This window comes from Gopherus flavomarginatus, chromosome 1, assembly GCF_025201925.1.
Source record: "Gopherus flavomarginatus isolate rGopFla2 chromosome 1, rGopFla2.mat.asm, whole genome shotgun sequence".
NCBI classification, from domain to species: Eukaryota; Metazoa; Chordata; order Testudines; family Testudinidae; genus Gopherus; species Gopherus flavomarginatus.
In genome coordinates, this window is record NC_066617.1 from 243,234,188 (window position 1) to 243,251,586 (window position 17,399).

At 39.3% G+C, this 17,399-nt stretch overlaps 1 protein-coding gene across 1 annotated transcript in view; it reads left to right on the top strand.

The window, feature by feature from the left end:
- The first annotated feature begins 9,360 nt into the window (after positions 1-9,360).
- The window catches only part of ZBED1 (zinc finger BED-type containing 1), a 254,154-nt gene continuing 246,115 nt past the window's right edge, over positions 9,361-17,399 (top strand). Inside the window, exon 1 of the mRNA XM_050933093.1 lies at positions 9,361-9,440. The gene's annotated coding sequence lies outside the window, so the exon portion shown is untranslated. The remainder of the gene's footprint in view (positions 9,441-17,399) is intronic.

Consider the following 17,399-nt stretch of genomic DNA (forward strand, 5'->3'; position numbering starts at 1 on the left):
AATGCTGCCTGCTTCTTGTTTACAATGTCACCTGAGAGTGAGAACAGACATTCACAGGGCACTGTTGTAACTGACATCACAAGATATTTACATGCCAGATGCACTAAAGATTCATATGTCCCTTCATGCTTCAACCACCATTCCAGAGGACATATGTCCATGCTGATGATGGACATTATCTGCTTGATAATGAGCCAAAGCAGAGTGGACCGATGTATATTCATTTTCATCATCTGAGTCAGATGCCACCAGCAGAAGGCTGATTTTCTTTTTTGCTGTGAAAATGCTCTTAAAACGAACGTGTGCTGGGTCATCATCTGAGACTGCTATAACATGAAATATATGGCAGAATGCGGGTAAAACAGAACAGGAGACATGCAGTTCTCCCCCAAGGAGTTCAGTTACAAATTTAATTAATGCATTCTTTTTTTAATGAGCATCATCAGCATGGAAGCATGTCCTCTGGAATGGTGGCCAAAGCATGAAGGGACATGCAAAAGTTTAGCATATCTGGCATGTAAATACCATGCAACCCTGTCTACAAAAGTGCCATGCAAATGCCTGTTCTCACTTTCAGGTGACGTAAATAAGAAGCAGGCAGCAGTTTCTCCCGTAAATGTAAACAAACTTGTTTGTCTTAGTGATTGGCTGAACAAGAAGTAGTATTGAGTAGACTTGTAGGTCCTAAAGTTTTACATTGTTTTGTTTGAGTGCAGTTATATAACAAAAAAAATTACATTTTAAAGTTACACTTTCACGATAAAGATTGCACTACAGCACTTGCCTGAGAGGTACTGAAAAATACAATTTATTTTGTTAATCATTTTTACAGTGCAAATATTTGTAATAAAATAATATAAAGTGAGCACTGTACACTTTGTATTCTGTATTGTAATAGAAATCAATATATTTGAAAATGTAGAAAAACATCCAGAAATATTTAATACATTTCAATTGGTATTCTATTGTTTAACAGTGTGATTAATATGATTATTATTTTTTATTTAATCATGAGTTAATTGCGATTAATCAGCAGCCGTGGTTGGGATTATGTTTTCCAGTGTGCATCATTTTGCATTTATCAACATTGAATTTCATCTGCCATTTTGTTGCCCAGTCACTCAGTTTTGAGAGATCCTTTTGTAGCTCTTCGCAGTCTGTCTGGGACTTAACTATCTTGAGAAGTTTTGTATTATCTGCAAATTTTGCCATCTCACTTTTTACCCCCTTTTCCTGATCTTTTATGAATATGTTGAATAGGACTGGTCTCAGTACAGACTCCTGGGAGACACCACTACTTACCTTACTCCATTCTGAAAACTGACTATTTATGCTTACCCTTTGTTTCCAATCTTTTAACCAGTTACCAATGCATGAGATGACCTTCCTTTTTATCCCATGACAGTTTACTTTGCTTAAGAGCCTTCGGTGAGAGACCTTGTTAAAGGCTTTCTGAAAATCTCAGTATACTGTTATCTGCTGGATCCCATTTGTCCATATGCTTGTTGACCTCCTCAAAGAAGTGTAGTAGATTGATGAGGCATGATTTTTCTTTACAAAAACCACATTGACTCTTCCCCAAGAAATTATGTTAATCTATTTTTCTGGACAATTTTGTTTTTTTACTGTATTTTCAACTAGTTTGCCTGGTACTGAAGTCGGGCTTACCAGCCGGTAATTGCAAGATCACCTCTGGAGTCCTTTTTAAAAATTGGCATCACATTAGCTATCCTCCAGTCATTTGGCTCAGAAGCTGATTTGAATGATAGTTTATAGACTACAGTTACTTGTTCTGCAATTTCACATTTGAGTTCCCTCAGAACTCTTGGGTGAATACCATCTGGTCCTGGTGACTTGTTACTGTTTAGTTTATCAATTTGTTCCAAAACCTCCTCTAATGGCACCTCAATCTGGGACAGTTCCTCAGATTTGTCACCTAAAAAGAATGGCTCAGGTTTGGGAATCTCCCTCACATCCTCCGCCATGACGGCTGATGCAAAGAACACCCCTGAGTGCTCCTTTAGCATCTCAATCATCCATTGGCCCCACTAGCTGTTTAGCAGACTTCCTGCTTCTGATGTACTTAAAACATTTTTTGCTATTACTTTTTGAGTCTTTGACTCACTGTTCTTCAAATTCTTGTTTGACCTTCCTAATTTTTTACACTTCATTTGCCAGAGTTTAAAGGATGCCTTTTTGCCTCTCACTGCTTCTTTTACTTTGTTGTTTAGCCCTGGTTGCTCTTTTTTGGTTCTCTTACTATGTTTTTTTTTTAATTTGGGCTATACATTTAAGTTGAGCCTCTATTATGGTGTCTTTTAAAAGTTTCCATGCAGCATGCAGGGATTTCACTTTTTGCGCTGTACCTTTTAATTTCTGTTTAACTAACTTCATCATTCTTGTGCAGTGTCCCTTTCTGAAATTAAATGCTACAGTGTTGGACTCTGGTGTGATGTTTTCCCTCCCACAGGGATGTCAAATATAATTATATTATGGTCACTATTACCAAACAGTCCAGCTATATTCACCTCTTGGACCAGATTCTGTGTTTTACTTGGGACTAAATCAAGAATTGCCTCTCCTCTTTTTGGTTCCAGGACTAGCTGTTCCAAGAAGCAGTCATTTAAGGTGTCAGAAAACGTTATCTCTGCATCCCGTCCTGAGGTGATATGTACCCAGTCAATATGGGAATAGTTGAAATCCCCCATTATTACTGAGCTTTTTAATTTAATAGCCTCTCTATGCTCCCTGAGCATTTCACAGTCACTATCACCATCCTGGTCAGGTGGTCGGTAATACATCCTTACTGCTATATTGTTATTATTAGAGCATGGAATTACTGTCTATAGAGATTATATGGTAGAGTTTGGTTCATTTAAGATTTTTACTTATTTGATTCTATGCTTTCTTTCACATACAGTACCAGTCTCTTACCAGGACGATCTGTTCTGTCCTTCTGATATATTTTGTACCCTGGTATTACTGTGTCCCATTGATTCTCCTCATTCCACCAGGTTTCTTGATGTGTATTATACCAATATCCTCATTTAATACAAGACACTCTAGTTCACCCATTTTATTATTTAGACTTCTAGCATTTGTATATAAGCACTTTAAAAACTTGTCACTTTTTTGCTGTCTGCCACCATAATGTAATTGAATGGGACTTTTTTTCATTTGACTGTTTCTCATCAGATCCTACCTGTATTTCATCATTGTCCATCATCTTCTCCTTACTAGGACATAAAGAATATCCATTAATAGATCCTCCCCTAAGGGAAGTCTCTGTCCAAACCATGTGCTCCTCTACACCTCTTGGCTTTCTCCCAACTCTTAGTTTAAAAACAGCTCTACGATTTTTAATTTTAAGTGCCGGTAATCTGGTTCCATTTTGGTTTAGGTGGAGCCCATCCTTCCTGTATAGGGTCCCCCTTTCCCAAAAGTTTCCTCAGTTCCTAATAAATCTAAACTCTTCCTCCCTACACCATCATCTCATTCATGGATTGAGACCCTGCAATTCTGCCTGTCTAACAGGTCCTGCGCGTGGAACTGAAAGTATTTCAGAGAATGCTACCATTGAGGTCCTGGACGTCAATCTCTTACCTAGCAGCCTAAATTTGGCCTCCAGGACCTTTCTCCTATCCTTCCCTATGTCACTAATACCAACATGTACCACATCCAACTATGGGATCATTTCCCTCTGCTCCAGTTGGATGTTCTTCCCTGAGACTTTCATCCTTCTCAATAGCACAAAGGATGTCAGACTGGGGGTGAGACCTTTCTACTGTGTCGGAAAGTCTCATCTATGTACCTTGGTGTCTCCCTTAGCTCGTCCAGCTCAGCAACCCTGTTCTCCAAAACCCATACGTGGTCTCAGAGGGCCAGGAGCATCTTTCATTGAATGCACACATATGCCACCTGCCCATAGGGCAGGTAATCATACATGCCGCATTGGGTGCAATAAACTGGATTACTCCCACTCTGCTGCTGGACTGCTGCCTGCATTTTTTTTTATTCCTGAAGCTCATTCCTTTGTTGTTGTTTTTTTATCAGGGGGCGTTTTTGGCTTTAAATTTAAAGAATGTTAAGTGTATCAACTTCTTCACAAAACTCACCTGTTAGCCACTGCTGTTCACTAGCTCCTTTGGTCACTTAGGAGCAGGCTTTTTAAAGCTCTGGTCTTCCTGAGTAGCCCCACCCCCTGGTTAAGGGTTCATGGTGCTAAAGGGCTTAGGGATCAAAGCCTCATTAAGAAGCTCACAGCCTTGCCTGGCAGGCTGCTAGGTTCAGCACATGGTTCCCCAAACAAACAGACCACACGGTATATTTCAGTCAAGCAACAAGCACACCACAAACACACACACTACAGACAACAAACTTACCCCAAGGGTCTTTGTAGCATCTTTCCATTACAATCACTGTGTATTTTAGTGCCTTCAGACTTGGTTCCATATTTATCCCAGATACCAGTTCACTGTTTTGCTGTAGTATCTCATAGTAGCTGGTGCAAAGTATGTTGATGCAGTGATGGACAAGCCTTCTAAAATCTGGTGGATCATTTCAAACAAGTTCCAACATGTTTGGAAGCCTTTTTAAAGTTTGTGATTGTCTCTTCATTGTCACTTCACTTTGCCCCAGGATAGCCAGCTTTTTCTCCATTCCTGCCAATCTCATCTTCCTTTCCTTCAGACTCCGCCAATCCCTGTTTCTCACCATCTGAATACAATCAGTTAATGCCCCATTCTTCTGATCATATCTGGTTGTCAGTTCTCTAAGAAGATTATATATACATTGAATTTTGAATTAAGTCTTAACTTGATGTCTCATTACTTTAATAAATGAATGGTTGCCCTGTTATATAACTTGGTTGTGTTTTGGATTACATAGCTAGTGATTTGGATTTGAGGCCTCCTATATCTTTCCATTCATAAATTAAATGCAAAACAACTGTGCAAAAATGGAAGACTGAGGGATGAATGAATAGAATAAGAATGCCTGGATTAAAAAAATTTACTGTAAAACCCATGGGCAACCAAGAGGAAAGAGGAGGCTGGCCAGCCAAAAATCACATGACATGATAATGGTAAGGAAAGAAATTTGAGAATCTGTAGCTTCCTTACTGGCCTCAGGGAGAAGTAGGTCTCTCTGGACACTGGTCTTTTCATTTGTTATGCTACTTCTGTCAGTATAAAGAGAAATCATAATGTAATCACAGTTCCCAAAGAGCCTTAAAAATAACAGCAAGGAAGCTTCAGCAAGACTCAGATATGAATGTCTTCGCTCTGACACTTGACTATGAGGAACCAAGAAGTGTTCAGAGAATATAGTTTGACCTTTCAAATATCTGCAGTACAAATAATTGAAGAATATTCAGTTCACTGGATAGATTCATATAGAATGGCTGCAAACACTGGAGAAAAGTGGCAGCAAACTAGGACTGTTGCTAGAACATGATTCTCTAAGATCCTTAAAGACTTTTGAATCCAAGTTGAAGTATGTGATATTTGTCTTTATTTTTTTCAAAGGTGCAGTGATTAAATTGGCAATTAAGTATTACACCTGTATTACTGCTTATGCTTATTTAATTACAAAAGCAATTAAAAGACAATAGTTTAATTCTGATCCAATGTCATGATCGTATCCCACTATGTTTAGATATTGTAGAATGAAAGATCATTGTTTATTTTAAATCTCAAGCTACAAGCCCATATAATATATAATAGGGTGGTGAACTTGATCTGTTCTTAATGCCTTCAATTCCCACTGGCTGCATTGGAAATAGAAGGTACTCAGCACCAAATAGGCAGAGTATAGCAACTGTCATGCCCAGGCCCAACTGGTCTGGGCAGAAAATGGTAAGTTAAAGATACTATACTATGTCCTTGGTTTCAGAGCTGTGTACATCAATATCAAATAGTTACATTTAGTGACTTTTAATTTGGTGATGCTAACCCTCAAGCAGCTGAACAGGAGATAGCAAAGTTAATTACACAATGGACATAGTTTTTAGTGTTGCTATGTATTTTTTTCATCATTGATATGTCATAATTAAAAATATTATAAAAAAGCACAGGGAGTGCATGTAACTAAAAAGCTTTCAATATTAAAAATCCAGTCTGCTTAAACAAGTATTTTTCATATTGAAAAAGGCCTTAGTCCACATTAATCAATAACTCTAAGTAAAGTTAGTTTTTTAAAACTAGGCCATTTTGTCTTGAGAGTTGCAAATGAGCAATCCTATAATGATTCAGTGTTTTCTATTTTGGAAAAAGGGCTTTTTCTAGATAAGCTTCTTTACTGCTGCAGAACATTTTATCCCACAAACCCAAACAGAAGATGCTTTCTCCATCCCCTGAGTACACTTCAAAGCAGATTTATCTAGGACCTAAATGGTAAGCAACTATAGCACAACCTAACTCATTTTAATGAAAAAAGAACAGGGTCAAAACAAATTTACACATTGACAGCGTAGTGCTGTCAAAATTAGTTAAAATTTTGAAACTCTACAGTATATGGAGATTAGGGTGGAAATACCTGTTAAATTCCTTTTATGCTGCTCATTCATTCTCTATTTTTGAGGCTCATTATGGAAGAGTTTAATAGGGTTTGTGTCATACTGTCACTTCTACTCTAAAAATGAAGATGTCCTGTTTTTCTTGTATGATCTATTACTGTAGTTTGCTGTATTGTTATGGCTGTGTTGGTCCCAGGATATTAGAGAGACAAGGTAGGAAAGGTAATATTTTTTATTGGACCAACTTCTGTTGGTGAAAGAGACAAGCTTTCAAGTTGTCACCTACAATCCCACGTTGAATCATAGAATCATAGAATATCAGGGTTGGAAGAGACCTCAGGAGGTCATCTAGCCCAATCCCCTGCTCAAAGTAGGACCAATCCCCAACTAAATCATCCCAGCCAGGGCTTTGTCAAGCCTGACCTTAAAACCCCTATTGGAACCCATATGGGGTATCATTAAACAACTACAACCCATACTTAATGGGGACCCCCTCCTGAAAGAAATCTTTCCTGAATCCCCTCTTTTGGCCTTGAAATAACCCCCAGTCTCACCAAGCTCTTTATCAGAAGCAAGCTCCTCACAGACCAGGACACACCAGATCAAAGCAGTACCAGATCCTGCCAGAACAATAGATGCAAAACATGAAGACATATTATCACTGCTACAATGATCAGTGCAGCCTGCCCAACACACCTTTCCAGATTCAGGGGTCTTACACATGCCTATCACAACAGGTGGTGTACATCCAGTGCGTTGAGTGCTCTAATAACAACTATGCAGGTGAAACCAGATGATCACTATGCTCTCAAATGAACTGTCACAGAAAAATGATAAAAGACAGAAACACTATATTACCTGCAGGTGAACACTTTCCACAAAATGATCACTCCCTATCTGACATCTCAGTCCTCATCCTCAAAGAAAACCTGTACATTTTCAAAAGATGAGCCTGAAAGCTTAAATTCATAATTTTAATAGACACTAAAAATCGTGGTCTTAATAAAAACACTGGATTTATGTTTTATTACAACAATCCGTAACCCATTTATCCCCGTTTTTTGTCCTATTCCTGCAGAGGTGTTAACGGCCCACTTCCCCTGGAAGGGTCCCTTAAACTGTGTGTTAACTACTTATGCTAAACAATCTGTTCCACCTTTTATTTAGCTGTGACACTCTTGAGTACCTATCCTAGACCAAGAAGTGCTCTGTGTAAGCCAAAAGCTTGTTTCTTTCATCAACAGAAGTTGGTAAAGATACTGCCTCAACCACCTTGTCTCTCTACTACTGTATTGTTACTTCCAAAAGTGAAAAAAAAGAGTTTAACTAGGCTCTAAAGAGTACAGATTTCACTTCCCCCAACCTCCTTCAATTTAACATCCAAGTGGACATGACTTTTCTCTGTAACATCCTACTGTGATGTTTAAAATACCAAAATACCCACATGAAATATACTTGACTTGGAAATACTTGAGTATGACTCTGATTACAAGTACAAGTCATACCAAGGTGCTGACCCACAAAACATGGCTAAGAATTGGTCAGACTCATTTATTGTTTCAGTTTTAACTAAGCTATATAGTGAGGGGAAACTTTGATGAATTAAAAAAGTTATTTAAATATGTATGTGCTACTGGAGATCAAAGTATGGAACACAGGAATTGCTAGTCTGGATCAGACCCGAGATCTATCTAGTCTAGTATCCTGTCTCTTAAGTGGCCAATACCATATGCTTCAGAGGAAGGTGTAAGAACCCTCCAGTAGGCAGGGATAATCAGCCACCCTGTTATCCCAAAAAATAGGTTTTTGGGGGACCCCTAGAATAACCTGCCTATCGCCACCTTAATCTGTTTTTCCTGAGGTATGGGTCTCCAGGGTAGTTAAGGAAACACTTAAAGGACATATATATAACCTTCCAATAAAAAGATTGACACAGGCAGTATTTTTCCCCAAAACAAAGTATCTTTTTATTAATGTAACTAATAAATTCCTAATACAACATAATCTAAGAACATGAATCAGGTGCAAATTCCTTATTGCAAGTTGAAGAGCATTCAAACCACAATAACATACAGTTTAAATGATTTTAAGTGTGTGCACTCTGTCACAGATGGCCGGTCTCTAACAGATCGCTGAAAGGAGTTCTTAAATTGTACTTTTAAGTTTCAGATAAATAAATTACAACTAACATTAATACACTCATACATCACACAGATACACATACTAATACTATACTACACTATCCTATATTAATACTATAATTAAATAATAACTGGCAGGCTCGCTTACTCTGTCCGTTGACTTTGCTCCAGGACTCCCCCAGTTGCTACCACTTAGTCACTGCCACTGATGCTGCCGTTGCTGCTTCTTCAGGTCTGCCACTGCTATTACTGTTGCTTCTTAAACTATCAGCTTGGTCAGATCTCTTCAGCAGCTGTACACTTCTTCTGTCCTCTTGGAACTCCCTCTATCTCCAGCAGTTCTTCTTGCTGGCTCCTAACTGAAAACTGCATGCTGACTGTTTGTCTTTTATGCTATCAGACCTCTATTGAGCATGCTGTCCAGCATGCTCAGCATACCTCATTCCAGTTTATCGCACATGCTCATTCCAGTTTATCTCATGCTACCAGAAAAAGCAGCCTCAAACCAGTCCAGTGTAGAGCTGTTTGACCTCTCTCTATCCTTGTATCACACATGCTCATTTCAAGCATTACCTCATTCTGCACATGCTCACTGCCATTGTTTTTACCTCAGACTCATGAATACCTCATCCAACTTTACTGCCTATGCTCCAGATGTAGCCTACTTCTTAGCCATACTTCATTTAGTAACCTACATTCCATTGGGCATGCTCAGCCCAGAAATGCGTCATGGCCATACCTCATTTTACTCTCAGCTCTGGTCACGTGACCTACAACATGCAATGGTAAGTGACCTACAGCTTTCAATTGGTGAAGTGACTCCTGCTTATTTGAAATGAAAGCTAGGAACACAAATTGGAGTCTGAAGGAGTCTGGGGAATTTTTCCAGTATCAACCCATATTAGATCTCATCCAGATCTCTAATAGTTATTGATTAGCTTAAACTCTGAAGCATGAGATTTAATATCTCTTACAAATATTTTTGTTATTGTTAATATTGACAAAAGTGGATATTTTTATATAAAAAAATCTAACCCTCCCTTTTAAATCTTGCTATATTCTTGGCCTCAACAGCTTCCATTGGCAGTGAGTTCCATATCTAATTACACATTGTGTGAAAAAGTATTTCCTTGTATTGGTTTGGAACGTCATAACTTTTAAATGTCTTCTTGTTCTTGTATTATTATGAGAGAGAGGAAATCTACCTTCCCTTGATCAGTCATTGCATTTACATATTTTTATCTGGTACCTTCAGTCTTATTTTAAGATAAACAACCCCATTCTTTTCAATCTCTCTTAATATGAAAGTTCTTCCAAGCCCTTGATAATCCTCTTGGCTTTTCTCTGATCCTGTTCTTATTCAGCAGTATCCTTTGGCATAAGGGGTGACTGTATTAGTGATGAGGGTACCCCACTCATTTATATAAAGGCATTGTAATATTCTTTGTATTATTCACCATCACATTCCATGTTAGCTTTTATGACCACAGCTGCACATAATTGGCAGAAATCTTCACTGAGCTGTCGACAGTGTCACTGAGTTTATATCGTTAATATAGAACTCTGTAAGGGGTATAAGTAATTTAAATTTTTCCCTCCAAAGTGCATAATTTTGAGTTAATCAACATGGAATTTCATTTGCCATCATGTTTCCTATTCACCTAACTTGTTTAGGTCTCTCTGAAGTTCCTCAGTCTTCCACTAGACAGGGTATACATTACTTATATTAATCTAAATAATTTTGCCATATGCAAATTTTGCTATCTCACTAGTCACCTGGCTTTTCAGGGCATTAATATATTAACAACACAGGACTTAGTACAAAACCTAGAAGTATCCCACTGTTAACCTTTAGCCATGATGAAAATTGACCAGTTAACCCTGTTTCCTAGCCAGTTTTTGATCCATGACAATATTTTGGCTGTCATGCATGACTACTTAGCTTCTTCAGTAGTGCCTTGTGCGGGACCTCATCAAAGGCCTTATGTTAATAAAATAAATTATGTTGACTGGTTCTCCTTTATCCATTGTGTTAGGGGGCTTATTCCTTCACCCTTGCACTTCCCTGGTCCTTCTCACATGAACAGAGAGTAACAATACCCAAAGTCCAAAGGTGCAAACAATTCGATGTTTATTGGGGTCAACTACCAGCAAGCATGATTCCAGTTTCCTTCCTCAGTGTCCCTCTTCCCAGCTCTGACACCACAGAGCCTTGCCTGTGTCCCTGTTCCCATTCCCTGTTCCCATCCCCCCCTTAGCAAAACATGATTTCAGTTCCCCCACCCTCATTCCCTGTTCCCATTCTCCACCCCGACTTACTTCCTGATTGACTGCAGACTATATAAAACTTGAGTTCTGATTAGATGTACCTTAACCAATCATTTTACTACAATTTAACTAACCAATCCTACCATATTGTAACATGATTATTTAACCAGTTATATCCCACCGCCTTAATTGGTTTACACCCAACAAAATTAATTATACAGCAGACAGAAACAATCACAGAACCAGACAGAGATTTTACAGGCAAACAATAGGGAAGTGAAGACTACAATGATAGAACAATACGGAAATGAGGATTTCACATTCCAGCTATTGATGAGTGAGTTCTTTCCAGACAGGATGCTATCAAACTAAGTTTCCTTTTATATCTTCTAAGCTCTTGGCTTTCTCTGGAGGTGATAGGAATATCAGGACAGGATTGTATTCTTAACAGCCCAATAGCACCTTTTTGCAATGTGACTAGTTTGGAATGTAAGGATGTGACTGTACATTTCCCAGTTTATGGCTGGCCTCTGCTACTTAGCCGAAGGCTTAGCCTAAGAACAAGGCCTCAGACTGTCACAGTAAGAGAAGGCGCTTACACCGGCAGACAGTGATTTTGATTCTTTCTTTTATACTTCTATAACTAGCTAAGTGATAAGAATACACCTACATTCTTAAAGTATAGGCCTTTGCAGACAGGCCTGAATATCTATATCCTAACACTCCACCCTTTTCTTTTTCTTTTGGGATCTTCCTGCCCAGGTATCCCTGGAAAAGCATAGGACATATGGCAACACATTTCTCAATAGGGCCAGGCATCAAGGTGGAAGGTGTCGATATTCCATTTGTCCCACTGCCTCTTGTGTATTATAGTGTCCTGCACCTTCTCTTGTACCACACCAGACTTCCCATTATATTGGGCCCGAGAAGGTTAGATCCGAGTTGTCTTGCACACTGCGGGGTGGAGAGGGCTTACCACATTACTTATAGGTTATCTCCATATGCAACGTAACACAAGTACAGTTAACAATTCACAATCCACAGCAACACCGAGTCCTGACCACTGCAGTATTGTCCAACATCCAAGCCACCACTAAAACGCTGCCTGTCCCCCTTTGACAGGGTTAAGATCTTAATGTGTCCAGTTGCTGGCAGTTGCAACAAGCTGCCCCTGTAGGTTTTACATGCTTCTGTCCATATCATAAGTCCATTGAATGTCCACAGAGAAATGGGTTATTGTCCAAACCAACTTAACCACTTGGTATGGAATCAGGCCATATGCCCTGGTTCAATTATTCACAGCAATAAGATTTACAGATCCATTTGTGCACTAATGTCCAGATAGCAGCATGTAGATGTGTGTAGTTTGGTTATGGGCTGGTGTAATTGTGCCCCCTAGTAATATGAACATTTTCAGCAAAACACCTCGTACACAGTACACCCAACTGTTCACCCATAGGCCATTGATCCTGCTCCTTCACAGTCATAGGAGAGGGGCACATCCAAACATCTTCTCTGGATATTCACCATTTCACACACCCCTCCATTGCTTCCCAGTGAGCTCCTCTCCTTCTCATTATTCCCATAGGGTTTTTGGGGCCCATCTTAGTTGCCGTTCTATTTCCATACACCATGGTAGCTATTACACAGGTACTGGCCTCCCAGTTGAGCATTTTGCATTCCCATACACATCTCCCCCTCCTCCCCAGGTCAGCCTTTTGAAGCCATCCTGCACCCACGTCATGAGGTTTTTTGTTCATTGAAACACAACAATGCTAGCAACAAGACAAACACCACAGACAAACACCACAAAACATAGATCCATGGTATTCTGGGTTATTCTTCTGCTGGCACCAGCATGCTTGTAGAGTGTCTGAAAAACAAAAGAAACAATTTCCAGCCCCTAGACAGATTATTGCTTAATAATAATACCAATTTCTTTTACAACTTTCCTTGCTAATTGCAAGAAAAATGGAAGCATTACCTCCAGGCTGTCCTTATTTTGTTCTATAGTCAGGCTAGTGAATTACTCCACTCACTGGTCGTTTATGAAATTCATGAGGTGGTGTGCCTCAGTTTCTCCTCTTGTACAACAGACCAGGTTTGCAATAGTTTCTCCGCTGTACCAAGTGTCATAAACAGATAGTTAAGGGTTAATGTCTCTCTTACCTGTAAAGGGTTAACAAACAGGGACCCCAAATACCTAACCAGAGGATCAATCAGAAGACAAGCTACTTTCAAATCTCTCGGGGAGGGAAGACTTTGTTTGTGGGTTTTGGGTTTGGCTTTGTTCTCTCTGAGTCCTGGATGGGCTAGAGGTGTAACCAGGTTTCTGCCAATCTCCCTGCTACAGTCTCTTATCTGTTCAGAATTGTAAGTAGAAAAGGCGGTCATAGTCTTTTAATTTGTTTTCTTTTTCATTTGCATATGTGTACTTGCTGGAAGTAGCTTAAATTGTGTTTCTGCTGGAGAAAGTTTCTTTCTATTGTTTATAAGTTGAAAGACCCTGTAACTTTTTACCATCTAAGTGCAGAGACAAGTTTTATGTTTTTCTTCTTTTATTAAAGTTTCCTCTTTTTTAGAATCTAATTGATTGTTTCTGATTATCTTTTGTAAAACTCCAGAGAAGGGAGTCTGCACTCACCAGGGAATTGGTGGGAGAAAGGAAAGGGGAGGAGGGAAGGGAAACCTGCTCTCAGCATTTATCTGTGTATCTCTCTCCGGGGAAGAAGGGAGGGGGAGTGGTGATTCAAGGAGTTGAATCAGGCGATCTTCTAGTGTTCCCAGGGCGGGAAAAAGCTGGGAGGAAGAAAGGAGTGGGGGAAGGGAAATGGTTTATTCCCCTTTGTTGTGAGACTCAGGGAATCTGAGTCTTGGGGGTCCCCAGGGAACGGTTTGGGGAGACCAGAGTTTATCAGGCACTCTAAATAAGTCCTGATTGGTGGCAGCCTAGCAAATCTAAGCTGGTAATTAAGCTTAGGGAATTTCATGCTAATACCCATATTTTGGACACTAAGGTCCAGAATTGGGAATTATATTATGACACCAAGCTTTAAGTTTATTCTCAGGTAATAGCTCAGAGACTGCTTTAGATTTCTGTTCTGTGTACTCTCACACTTAGGGTTAACCTGTCCTCCTTATTTTCAGGCTTGACTTGTTTTTTCACCTCCCTTTTCCGGAGGGCCATAATCTGAGTCTTCTGGTAGCTTGTCTGCAGACCAGATGTATTCATTATTTGCAGGTTCTTTGTGCTGCTACTTATGAGTAGTTTCCTCCTTCCCCCGTTAGCTAGGTAATTTGCATCCACACAGAGGCTTTCTTGGCTTGCTTTTGGATCCAAAGTTATCAGCAGCTCAGAGACTGTCTTAAAAGGGACACATTTCACTTTCACCAGAGTTCTGTTTACTTTTCATTTTCATCTCCTGATCCAAAACACACAGAGCTCTGAAAAAGAAAGCACAATCTATTGTAGCTCTTTTTGGAGCCCTATTAGGATTTTAATTAAGTACCATAGATTCATAGATTCTAGGACTGGAAGGGACCTTGAGAGGTCATCAAGTCCAGTCCCCTGCCCTTATGGCAGGACCAAATACTGTCTAGACCATCCCTGATAGACATTTATCTAACCTACTCTTAAATATCTCCAGAGATGGAGATTTCACAACCTCCCGAGACAATTTATTCCAGTGTTTAACCACCCTGACAGTTAGGAAGTTTTTCCTAATGTCCAACCTAAACCTTCCTTGCTTCAGTTTAAGCCCATTGCTTCTTAGAGGCTAAGCTGAACAAGTTTTCTTCCTCCTCCTGATAACACCCTTTTAGATACCTGAAAACTGCTATCATGTCCCCTCTCAGTTTTCTCTTTTCCAAACTAAACAAACCCCATTCTTTCAGCCTTCCTTCATAGGTCATGTTCTCTAGACCTTTAATCATTCTCTGTTGCTCTTCTCTGAACCCTCTCCAATTTCTCCACATCTTTCTTGAAATGCGGTGCCCAGACCTGGACACAATACTCCAGTTGAGGCCTAACCAGTGCAGAGTAAAGCGGAAGAATGACTTCTCGTCTCTTGTTTACAACACACCTGTTAATGCATCCCAGAATCACGTTTGCTTTTTTTGCAACAGCATCACACTTTTGACTCATATTTAGCTTGTGGTCGACTATAACCCCTAGATCCCTTTCTGCCGTACTCCTTCCTAGACAGTCTTTTCCCATTTTGTATGTGTGAAACTGATTTTTCCTTCCTAAGTGGAGCACTTTGCATTTGTCTTCGTTAAACTTCATCCTGTTTACCTCAGACCATTTCTCCAATTTGTCCAGTTCATTTTGAATTTTGACCCTGTCCTTCAAAGCAGTTGCAATCCCTCCCAGTTTGGTATCATGTGCAAACGTAATAAGCGTACTTTCTATGCCAATATCTATTTTTTGCATTTCATTTACCCTTTTTCCAATATACACTGCACATGTCCTGGAAAACAGTTTAACCTCCATAACATCATATTAGCCATATTAATTCTACACAAGGTGTAACTGCCTCCCCCATGCCCACAGTTTTCATGCACCCCCGCCAAAGTGACAGTCCGATCCCCCAGAGCCACCCCAAGGCTCAGTGTTCCCATCATTGCTCCTCTTTTCCTTTTTTTTTCCTGTGCACACACACAAAACATCCCTTGCACTGTGATTACTCTTTTGCCTAACATCCCTTGCACTGTGATTACTCTTTTTTACACAACTGTATCCCGATTACACTCCCATCTTGTACAACCAGAGACAGCCAGGGACCACCAAGTTAAGTTACAATAGAAACCCCTGACATTCCTTTAGTGATTTTGATTACACTACCCAGCAGTCAAATAATTTTGATCAGATTATTTCTCTGCCTGCTGCCTGCAGCAGTCCCTTATAGACCATTTTTGTGGGAAAAGGGCCCATTTTCCCTCAGAATAGCTGTAAAGGCTTCTGGGGATAGTGGTGGTAGTGACCACTGTACCTGACCTCCTGGTATAATTTAATTACCAATCTTCCATCCAATGTAACTGCACAGAGTTGCACATACAGTTACATTTATATAAGTGGGTTTTATTATCAAACCAAAAACTTGCTTCTTAGAACACCACAATTGTTACCTTTTAACATTTCCACAACTCCCAAATGTTTACTTTCCTCCAAACCCTGTATTATTAATTTTTGCAGAAGGTATTTGTAACTTTTCACTTGCTTTTTTAAATCACTGACTCCTACATTTAGTTCAAGGTAGTGCAATTTGTCTGTAACAACTTAGCCACCAAGTACAATTATTGCCACTCAGCTGCCTTAACCTGTGCTGTCTTTACCTTGAGACTGTTCAAAAGGCAGTAAAACATTTGTCTCCATGGTTACCCATGGATCTTTTACTCCAAAAATTCCAGTGGAATACAACAGACCTTCATCATCCATCGTTCCAAACAAAACAAAAAACAAAACAAAAACCAGAAACATTTCACATAAGTATCCAAAGTATCCTCCATTAAAACTTCAGAAAAATAAAAGTGTGGAAAGGCTGGGGGATCAGAATGGGAAGAGGTGGAAAGAAACCAAATTAAGCCTGCCAGGTCAGTTTAAAGTAGAGCCTACCAGCAGCAAATTAAGAAAAATGAGGAAAAAGAAGAAGGAAAAGAAGAAAAGGATATAATTAGCTCTGAACTAAGAGTAAGCTCCCTGGGTTGAAACAGTTGGGAACCCTTACCCCCAGGTTCTCATCCTGGCTCTGGGAGAAGAATGGGGGTTGTTATCTGCTCCTGCAAACCCTGTCATTTTTCACTTTGAAACTTTTTTTTTTGAAGGTGCAAACAATTCGATGTTTATTGGGGTGAACTTCCAGCAAGCATGATTCCAGTTTCCTTCCTTAGTGTCCCCCTTCCCAGCTTTGACACCACAGAGCCTTGCCTGTGTACCTGTTCTCATTCCCTGTTTCCATTCTAAGAGATTAGTGAGACATGATTTTCCTTTGCTGAAATGGTGCTGGTTAGTACAGCTGGGCAAAATTTTTCGGACAAATATTTTACTCACTGAAAAATGTGGTTTCCAGTCGACCAAAACTATTTGTGAATTCTGCAAACAGGTTTGGATGGAAAAAATATTTTTTTTCCAGAAAAATCCCCCTGTGTGTTTTAACATTTTCAAAACAAAATATTTTTACCTTTCATTTCAAAATGACATTTCATTTAGAAATTTAGTTAGATTTATAGAAAGAAAGAAACAATTTATTTATTTAAAGAAACAAACAAAAAGGATAAAAGACACCTGAAAACTAAATGAAAAAAATATATAAATATCTTTAATAAATAAATAAATAAATACACATTTTTTTCCCCACTTTTTCATATCGGCAGAAAAAACATCAAAAATCTGTTTGGGTCAACTTGAAACAAATGTTTTTGTGGATTTTTTTGTTCAGCCATAGTTCAAGTTGTTAATCCCTTTCATATAGTGATCT